The following is an 11,223-nucleotide window of genomic DNA, read 5'->3' on the forward strand; positions in this document are numbered from 1 at the left end:
GACTTTCCTAGCATATCACGTAAAGTAAGCACTTTTCTCTGAAGTTTTCTATTAATAGTCGAGAGCCAGAGAATACTCATATCCATCCCATCCATGATCCCTGAACTTGACTCCCAGGAATGGGGGTTGCCAGACCCTTGTTCCTATAGTCGTGAAGCAGAGGCAGCACTGAATGCTCCTCCTACCTGCCGGGCCCTAAAGTCAGCAATAAATTTGATTGAGCAGCAACAGCCACAGGGGAATCATATACTGTTTTTCTTCTGCCATGAGGGCTAAGTTTTAAAATCACTCTAGAAATCACACAGCTCATAAGTCACCCCCTTATATTATGACCAATAAAATGCCAAGGCAGAAGAATCGTCTGGCTTCACGAATATTGAATTTATGCACCTTAGATTCATCAAGAAATATAGAAACTACAAGAGTGAGTTATCTGTATAGTAAATATTTTATTTTATTTTTCTGTTTTCATCTATTTGTTGACTAGGCCAAATGCAAAATACATTATAAAATAAAGAAACAAAACACAAAGTCACCTCCTTTGAATATTTATCTGCTTCTTTCCTGGCATCAGATTGTTTATTCATTTATATTTGTATTTATTATTCATCAAAACACTTTGATATTTAAAGCTTCATGTCAAGAGATAGAATGCAAATAGTTACTTCTCAAAAAGGAACCTCAGAAATTTAAACTATTTTAAATCTAAGTTAATGTGGATGGGTATATTTTAAAATAATGCTTCATTCACTTAAGTAAACTAGCATTTAACAGTCATTTTTAAACAAATGTTTCCAAAGCAGCTGACTATTGGAAATAAACTATATTTTGAAAAGCTTTATAAAAAGCCTTAAATATTATGATAATTTAAAAGTGTTATAATAATGTCAATTCCTATTTTAAAACCATACCATCCATTCTTTTGATATATAAAAGATAGATACATAGAGATATATAAACATCTATATATATACACATATATACTTTTTCTTCAGATTAGTGGGTTAAATAAATATTTGGTGGCTGCTTTTTTTTATTGAATGCTTATTAAAATATACTGATATGCAAGGCTAGACCTCAATGTTTTATGGCCTAAGGAGAGACACAAACAAGAAAATAAAATAATAGACTAAAGATGTACAGTTTATTCATTTCAAAGCATGAATTTTCAGTACAAAATTGAGAGAGGTGGATTTGCTACTGCATGATTGTATTTTATTATAAATCTCTATTATTGGAAAGTGATTGTCAATGTAAAATACATTGCAATTGAAATAATGAGATAGATAAAAATGAAATTGAGGGAAATAATAATGATGAGGTTGCACTAATGTGTCTTACTGATAATCTAGACGAGACGGGGGATCAGCGAATAATCATAGAATGCTTTCTTGAAATTTCAATGGCTTAGGAAAATTAAGACTATAAACCTCTATTATGGAGACCTGATTATTAGAACCTTTTGAAAACTGCAATATATTTTGATCAGTTGTGTCTATGGAAGGGTTGTCAAATGTGCCAGATTTTGATAAAAATCAAATCAAGTTAATGTTCATGTTCGTTAAAAATAAATTTCGCCCTATATTTCAAAATACCTTGTGGCTCAGTCTAGATTATATATTTTAGGTCCTTCATTGTGTTTGATATTTCTTTGTCCTGAGAAGATAAATTTTAAAGATGAACTGTATTGCATTTACAAACTAATATAATTTAGATTCATTTTCACTACACACTTTAGATTAATTTTCATATTCTAATTTGTAAGAACAAAATGCTAACTGTAAATACATTTAATAATTATTTAACCATCCTTAATTTTATTTTGTTATGAGACTTAGCTACATCGTGACTCTTATTTACACAAAGAAACCAAATTTCACTCACTCTCAGTTGCAAATCTTTGATGATGTGTTTCAGTGCACTCTACATATACTGATTCATTTTTAAAAATAAAATTGGTTTGTTATTTTTCCTTTTTCAAAATAACAAATAATCCATCCACATCAAAATGGATATAAGTTACATTCTACCAAAAAATGATTTTTGAAGAAACATATTGAGTGGCTGAATCAAATCAATAGCAATAATAAAACACCTTTGATTATTAATTTTTATTGAGTGCCTTCCCACTGTGCTGAAATGATATGGTACAGTTTCTACACCAGGACTGATTGGGTCATTGCTGCTGATAGTGGATTTTTAAACAATTGAGCTACAACCTTTGAAAGTACGGGTTCATCATGGAAAATGCTGATGCAACCATAAATGATGCAGGTTAATGGTATTGCTAGATGATACATGCTATTAGTAGAGGGAGCAGTACTGGCCCTTGTTGTGCTTTGCAAACTTTCACTAAAGAGAAGTCCTTGATATTTCAGCAACAAATAGAAGTGTCCTGCCTGTTTTTATTTGTGTGGAGTGAAAAGAGGTATGTTGTGGTATTCATTACCAGGTCAATTTCTTGGGGTTGGCTAATCACTGGCCGAAATACAAATCCATGATCCCAGCTTTTCCAGATATTTGTATGGCAGGCAGCTACACAGCAGCAGCTTCTGTAATCCCTTCTCCTGCAGTTAGAGCTACGAGAAAAGCTTAATAATATCCCAGAGGCAAAGATGAAACGGTATTTCCACAGCTACTGTTTGCTGTAGAGAGCTTTTGAAGTCAAGCTTAAGATGTCTTTATTTCCCTACCAGAAAGAATTTTTTTTTTTTTTTTGCCCTCTTTTACTCTGGTGTTGTCATGATGATGGCTTTCTGCTTGAAAAATATTCCAAGCAGCTGCAGCTCTCCCATAAAGCATTAGGGAATGAGAATAGCTTTTCATCAGGGGCTGTTGGAATCTGTAACTACAGTTTGTCACTGCCGAAACCTACGGCTATGCTGGTAGTGATCTCAATTTAAAACTCCCGGTTTCTTTCTTACGGGTTTAGGACAGCCATGATTTTCATCGTCATCTTATTGGGGACTGCCTTTACTTTTACCTTTTGTGGTTAAATAAATTCTAAATTGAGTGTAGTGCAGAGTTCCCAATTCAATTTATGTTCTGTGCCATCTAGAAAACAAAAAGCAGTTGCCCCAGAATGCACCACAAGTTAAATTAATTGCAGTAGTGGGTAACAAGGTGAAATTCAGATCCGCTTTATTTAGTATAGGGAAGGGTTACTAACCCCTGATCACAGGATCACAGTGAAAAGTTGCAAGAAAATGTCGAGAGCAAAACAGCCATTTTATTTATTGAATTTGCCACACCTGATGTCAAGTATAATAGGATCCGATGAAATATGGAGATTGTAGCAACAAATCTTAATTATAATAATAAAGAGAAGCAAATCAAAAGAAACAAAAAACAAGTAAAAGCAACTGTATTGTATTGTATTGTAAAAGCAATACAAGAGTGGCAACAAAGTCTAGAAAGTTTAAAACGTCTTTAGAAACTTGAAACTGCAAATATCTTCATAGGTAAGAAAAACATGATTTTTAACAAGTGGTTGTACGGTACTGACATTCTTGTACTGTGAAAATTTAATACTACCATATATAAAAAATATTTTATGAAAAGAATATTTAATTCTTGACGTTATGTTTGTGAATTTTTCAAAAATATATTTTATGAGCTTATTCATTGCATTTATAATTTGAAATTTAGCAAAAGAAACTTTAGGAAAAAATGTCAAATTCCAGATATATATTTTTCCTTTTTTGCCTTCTTAGAGTAAGAATTTATTTTTATTGAAGTATACTTGCTTTACAATGTTACACTAGATTCTTCTGTACAACAAAGTGAATCAGCATCAGCTATATGTTTACATATATCCCCTCCCTCTTGAGCCTTCCTCCCAACCAATACCTCCCATTCCATCCCCTAGGTCATCACAGAGCACTAGTCTGAGCTCTCAGTGCTATACAGCAGCTTCCCACTAGCTCTCTATTTTACTCATAGCAGTGTATATATGTCAGTGCTACTCTCAATTCGTCCCATCCTCCCTTTCCCCTGCTGTGTCCACAAGCCTGTTCTCTACATCTGCATCTCTACTCCTGCCCTGCAAATAGATTAATTAGTAAAAACAACAGACATTTGAGGAACTTGTGCCTTGTTTTGTTTTTGAGTAAGTAAAGCATTAAGTACTATAAAATGTGAAAATAAGTTCATGAGGAAACATACTATAAGATGACTCATATATTAAAGTCCAAAATAGAGAATTATAAAAATTAATAATTACATTAATTAAATATGTAATTGATGATTATTTGAACTTTAAGAAGTTTTTATAACAATCTCATCAATAATTTTTAAAAATTTTAACCATTTTTGAATTTTGAAATGTGTTTTTTTAATGCTCTCTTTACTTCCAAAAAGGATTTGAAAAAGTTGAGAACCTCACCCTTTTGCCACTAAATAGTTATATAATTTGTTTCACAGTTGTAGCTCAAATAATTCAATATCAAAGTTGGGAAACATGACTAATGGGGTTAGTCCTAGGATGAGTGCTATTTAATAATTCCATCAATCATCTCAAAACATGCTCATTTACTTAGTTAATAACATCAGACTGGGAAGGGTTATTTAGCACCTTGAAGGACAGAATTAAAATGTAGTGTGACCTTGAAAATTAACAAGTTTTAGAAGTTGTCAGAATCAAATTATAAAATCTTACAGAAAATACATATTAAAGTCATTCTGTAGGCTTAAAACACCTGAATAGCAGATTTGTAACAGATTTATTAAGTTTACTGAAGAAAAAAAAAAAAAAAAACCTCCATCCCAGTGAGGAGAGGGAACTAAATCACAAATGATTCTTTTCCTAATAGTGTTTGCTAATGGTTAAGAGCATGGCCACTGAAATCTCCTGACTTGTGTTCAAATTCTGTCCCTACCTCTATTCATCTGTGTGATCATTGTCAAACTACTTAATATCTCTGTCCCTCATCATTCTCATCTGTTAAGTGGTGAAAGTTAAGAGTACCACCTTCACAGATTTTTGAGAGAATTAAACAAGGGGTACTACCTGGAATATGATAGGTATTATATACTTTAAATACAACATGTTGTAATTTATCTGTCACTTGACAAAGAAATAGAGCAACTGTGTCTATTTTATCTACCAGGGAAGAGAGTCTAAGGATGATTTTATATATAATTTCTAAAAATGAGGATCACAATTGGCACATAAAGGAGAATGTTTGTTTCAGACACTTTTAATCATCTGTTATAACACTGTTATGTCCAGAACCTTAAAACACTTAATTTAGAGTACTTTTCATATATTTTTGGCAATGGGAGACTATCAGCAACTTAGGGAATCTAGAAAGTTTCATTCAAAGGAGAATTATGGAAGGCCTTATAAGATTACAATTTGATAAAATCTTGTGAATTACTGGTCTGGTCTACAGGGTAAGAAATTGAATTTTTGACTCTCATGTAATAGGTGTTAAGAAAAAAAAGAGCACTGTTTTATTCAACTGGGAACACAAATCAATGATATTCAATTCTGAAAAAATGTCATTTTATTCACATTAAGCAAAGTGTAATAATTTTTTAGAGGATATAATTTCAGACTCTCCTGGAATTTATGAATGCCTTTCTTTCAGGTCAGTGATTCTCACTAGGGATGATGAGTAGGTTATTATAATTATCTGTGTAATACTTTTGCAAATTAACCCACTCACATCAGACAAACATACACAAATTCTAGTATGCACACTGGAGAAGAATGCTTCTACCTCTGTGAGGAACATCAATAAGTGAGTCACTGCCACAGATGAGAAAATCTCTCAGGTAATACCTTTCATAAGAAAATTCATGATCCTCTACTGTCATTATGTCAGACACCTCCATATATATGTTGTTATTTTTGAGTCTCCAAGTCATGTCCAGCTCTTTGTAACCCCATGGACTGCAGCCTGCCAGGTTCCTCCATCCATGGGACTTCCCAGGCAAGAATACTGGAGTGCATTGCCATTTCCTTTCCCAGGGGATCTTCCTCATCCAGGGATTGAACTTGTATCTCCTGCAAAGGCAGGTGGACTCATTACCTCTGAGCCACCAGGGAAGCCCCCATATATATGTGTTTATTTCTCATAATTAAGTGCAACTAGGCTTACATAATGTATCAGTCAGGATTAAATTAACTATCAGAGATAGCTTAATGTATGTATGCCTCAGATTTTCATCTTTAATATGGAAATATTACAAATTATTAAACTCAACAGGAAAGGTTGATTTAAATATGTTTCAATGCTTTGCAAATGTAAGAGTGCTACATGTGGGCAAAATAGGAAGTCATCACTATGGGCTGAAAATAGCCAGCCCCAAGTACACCATAATTTAGATGACATAAAAGACTGCCCCAGTTTGATTTCTGTTAATTAGGTCAAGATAATTTGGCAGCCTTTCTAGTATCTTTGTCTGAGCAAGAAGGGGTGTGGTGATGGACATGTCTGTGGTCCATAGAGACAGAGCTGAGCAGCGCTGACACAAGTGCTTTACTAAAACTGGTCATGCTCTACAAGCCTGTAGATTTGTGGCCATTCCTCATTCATTCCCAAATGCCAGTTGTCGTATGAATGTCCTCTCAGCAAAGTTCTGTGCCCAAGTTCTTACTTTTAAAGGCATGTACAGATACGGCCAGAGCCCTAATAAATCCATCATTAAAGTTGTCACCATAAGCCCCTGAAACTGACCATAACAAGATCCAGAGATTTTTCAAGTAGTTGATCTTATTCATGTTTATTTGGGACTTTATCTTCTACTACTAGAAAGCAGTTCTTGTTTTCTTTAATAAACGTCTGTTTTTTCAGCTGAATCTATAGGAATGTGTGTCATTTTTCATAAATGTTTCTTTTGTATGCTTTTATTTATTTTTAGAAATACAAAGAAGACAGCATACTTGAGATTTAATATATAGCCTGCTGCTCAACTATTTATGTAAAAATAATAGCTAGCACATTAAGAGAAATGGTATTAAAACTAAGCCCCCTGCAAGTACCTAAGAGAAACATCAAACTCTGCAAGTGTTTATTAAAGTTAAAATGGAAATATGTGATCAAATTCAAGGAGGCATTTCTTTAACTTTGACCAGGAATTTTTTTTTTTTTTTTTCAGTAGAGACAAGGGGGAAGAAACTTACTTATGAGATTAAGGGTTTAAATCCTTGATTTTAGCTGACCACTTGAATACCTAAAGAAATGAATAGCACCTGGTCTCATTCCACCAATTTCATTAGCAACAAACCATTTCTCTAATGGCCCTCACTTCTGCTCAGTGCCTACTTCCTGATCATTGTAATGTGGGAGGTGGAGAGGAGAGGGCTGAATTTAATTTCAAAAGATCAAATTTAATTTCAAAATATCAAATTTTTAACTGGAGATGCCCATATTCAAAAATATTACACAAGCTCTCCCTTATGGTTATTATAAATTTTGTTTGTTGTTTAGTCGCTAAGTTGTATCTGGGTCCTTACGACCCCATAGACTGTAGCCTTCCAGGCTTCTCTGTCCATGGGATTTCTCAATCAAGAGTACTGGAGTGGGTAGCCATCTCCTTCTCCAGGGGACCTTCCTGACTCAGGGATAGAACTGGCACCTGATCTGAACATTGCTTCAGTTCGGATCAGTTCAGTTCAGTTCAGTCTCCAGGCCTCCCTGTCCATCACCAACTCCCAGAGTCCATCCAAACCCATGTCCATTGAGTCAGTGATGCCATCCAACCATCTCATCCTCTGTTGTCCCCTTCTCCTCCTGCCCTCAATCTTTTCCAGCATCAGGGTCTTTTCAAATGAGTCAGCTCTTCACCCTTGATTCATACACCTAACATTCCAGGTTCCTATGCAATATTGCTCTTTATAGCATTGAACTTTGCTTCTATTACCAGTCCCATCCACAACTGGGTGTTGTTTTTGCTTTGGCTCCATCCCTTCATTCTTTCTGGAGTTATTCTCCATTGATCTCCAGTAGCATATTGGGCACCTACCGACCTGGGGAGTTCCTCTTTCAGTGTCCTATCTTTTTGCCTTTTCATATTGTTCATGGGGTTCTCAGGCAAGAATACTAAAGTGGTTTGCCTTTCCCTTCCCCAGTGGACCACATTCTGTCAGACCTCTCCATCATTAACCGTCCATCTTGGGTGGCCCCACATGGCATGACTTAGTTTCATTGAGTTAGACAAGGCTGTGGTCTGTGTGATTAGACTGGCCTGTTGTCTGTGATTGTGTTTTCAGTCTGTCTGCCCTCCTCTGCCCTCTCTCAACACCTACCGTCTTACTTGGGTTTCTCTTACCTTGGACGTGGGGTATCAGGGCTACTCCAGCAAAGTGCAGCCGCTGCTCCTTACTTTGGACATGGGGTAGCTTCTCTCAGCTGCACTCCTGCACCATCACCGCCTCCGTGCTCCTGTGCCATCCCAGCTGCCGTGCTACCTTGGTAGGCAGACTATTTACTGCTGTGCCACCAGAGAAGCTAAAACCATATATGCATCAAAGAACTTCTACTTTGATAACTCAGTTTTGTAAAAGTTGCTGGGGTCACTTCTGTCCTTTGAATCTGTCCCATTGTGTGATTATTATCTAACTGCATTCATCACTCATTCACAAAATTGAGAGGGAGCAGAATATACCACCCCAAAATGTACCAGTGGGGATTGTTTTGAGTTGAAGACAATCAAGACTCAGCAAACTCAGGAAAAACATTTACCTCTATCTCAACTGTTTGAAAATATAGAGACATGGTCTGGCCCAGAAAGAGATCTATTGGCAGAAGTGACTTATTTATTTATTTTTAATCTGAGCGACTTACCTGCAGGGCAGGGAAAATATCCAGGTACCAAACACATTCTCCTCTCATCTTCCTGTAAATTGTCTTCCTCCTCTTTGAAACCTCAGACCCCATCCCATTCCTTAGCTCAGGATGGCATATAAGCCTCAATAGCCTATGTCTTTGTGTCTCACATATTTTGGGGTCTTGCAATGTACATAATTAAATTTTTTATCTCCTGTTAATCTGTCTTGTGTCAGTTTTATTGTTAGATCAGCCAATGAACCTTGTAGAACAGACTGAAAAATGTTTCCTCCCCACAAAATCAACAAATATTTGTTGATGACCCAAGAGGCACCAGGATATGAAAAAGACACTGGAAGTATAACACTGTATAGCAGTCATTCTGAATTTCAAGTTAACAGCAGATTAACTAGAGAAGCAAGCAGAGATGACAATGCACCATTCTAGTTTCATGGAGGTACAAAAAAGGGACACCTCAACCAATATTGTGTTTTAAGAATTGACAGTGTTCTAGTCAATTGGAACAGGCTAGACAGACTTAGCCAGTAATGAGACGCTAGGCATGAACATTGGAAAACAAAACAAAATAACACAAACAAGAACTTTGAATGTTAAGATAACTGGTTAGTTGGGGGTGAAAGTGGGGGGTGCACAAGAAAAGTATTGAATTTCCTTATACTTATTTGTATAGCTTAGTAAACATTTTATTTTGAATTGCACACAGAATTGATGTAAAGTGACCTGGGAAACAGGAGGAGTTCAAGAATAAAAGAGATGGGAGTGTGTGTGTGTGTGTGTGTGTGTGTGTGTGTGTGTGCGCGCACATGTGCATGTGCATGCTCAGTCATGTCCAACTCTTTGCAACCCCATGGACTGTAGCTCACAAGGCTCTTCTTTCCATGGATTTTCCAGACAAGAATACTGGAGTGGGTTGCCATTTCCTACTCCAGGGACCTTCCCCAACCAGGGATCAAACTGGTGTCTCCTGTGTCTCCTGCATTGGCAGGTGGATTCTTTTACCACTGAGCCACCTGGGAAGCCAACAGAGGGGAAAGTCAAGGGCAAAGTTAAATATCCAAAGCATATGTTGCAGCTCTTACAAACTCAAATCGACAACCTGTTCTAAAAACTGATAATGATCTCCTTAGTAGAACATAGGTACCTTTCATGCAGAAATCTTGTCTTAGTCATCTTTGTTAATACCAACACTTAGAACTGTATTTAATACATTTTAATATGAAGAAGTCATCCCGAGTCATGTTAAAATAGACATAATTTCTCAAACAGAGATGGACCCAAGATTCTATTCCTAACAAGCTCTCAGGTGATGTTGATACTGCTGAGTAGGCAGCCACACAGACTTTCAAAGAACTAGTACCTTGCCCTCTTATATGGGAGAGCTCACACATTTCTAAATAGGACAGATCAGATCAGATGAGTCACTGAGTCGTGTCCAACTCTTCGAGGCCCCATCAATTGCAGCACGCCAGCCCTCCCTGTCCATCACCAATTCCCAGAGTTCACTCAGACTCATGTCCATCGAGTCAGTGATGCCATCCAGCCATCTCATCCTCTGTTGCCCCTTCTCCTTTTGCCCCCAATCCCTCCCAGGATCAGAGTCCTTTCCATGAGTCAACTCTTCGTATGAGGTAGCCAAGTACTGGAGATTCAGCTTTAGCATCATTCCTTCCAAAGAAATCCCAGGGCTGATATCCTTCAGAATGGACTGGTTAGATCTCCTTGCAGTCCAAGGGACTCGCAAGAGTCTTCTCCAACACCACAGTTCAAAAGCATCAATTCTTCGGCGCTCAGCCTTCTTCACAGTCCAACTCTCACATCCATACATGACCACAGGAAAAACCATAGCCTTGACTAGACACACCTTTGTTGGCAAAGTAATGTCTCTGCTTTTGAATATGCTATCTAGGTTGGTCATAACTTTCCTTCCAAGGAGCAAGTGTCTTTTAATTTCATGGCTGCAGTCACCATCTGCAGTGATTTTGGAGCCCAGAAAAATAAAGTCTGACACTGTTTCCACTGTTTCTCCATCTATTTCCCATGAAGTGATAGGACTGGATGCCATGATCTTCTTTTTCTGAATGTTGAGCTTTAAGCCAACTTTTTCACTCTCCACTTTTACTTTCATCAAGAGGCTTTTAGTTCCTCTTCACTTTCTGCCATAAGGGTGTTGTCATCTGCATGTCTGAAGTTACTGATATCTCTCCCGGCCGTCTTGATTCCAGCTTGTGTTTCTTCCAGTCCAGCGTTTCTCATGAAGTACTCTGCATATAAGTTAAATAAACAGGGTGGCAATATACAGCCTTGACGTACTCCTTTTCCTATTTGGAACAAGTCTGTTGTTCCATGTCCACTTCTAACTGTTGCTTCCTGACCTGCATACACATTTCTCAAGAGGCAGATCAGGTGGTCTGGTATTCCCATCTCTTTC

Source organism: Bos taurus, chromosome 9 (assembly GCF_002263795.3).
Source record: "Bos taurus isolate L1 Dominette 01449 registration number 42190680 breed Hereford chromosome 9, ARS-UCD2.0, whole genome shotgun sequence".
Taxonomy (NCBI): Eukaryota; Metazoa; Chordata; class Mammalia; order Artiodactyla; family Bovidae; genus Bos; species Bos taurus.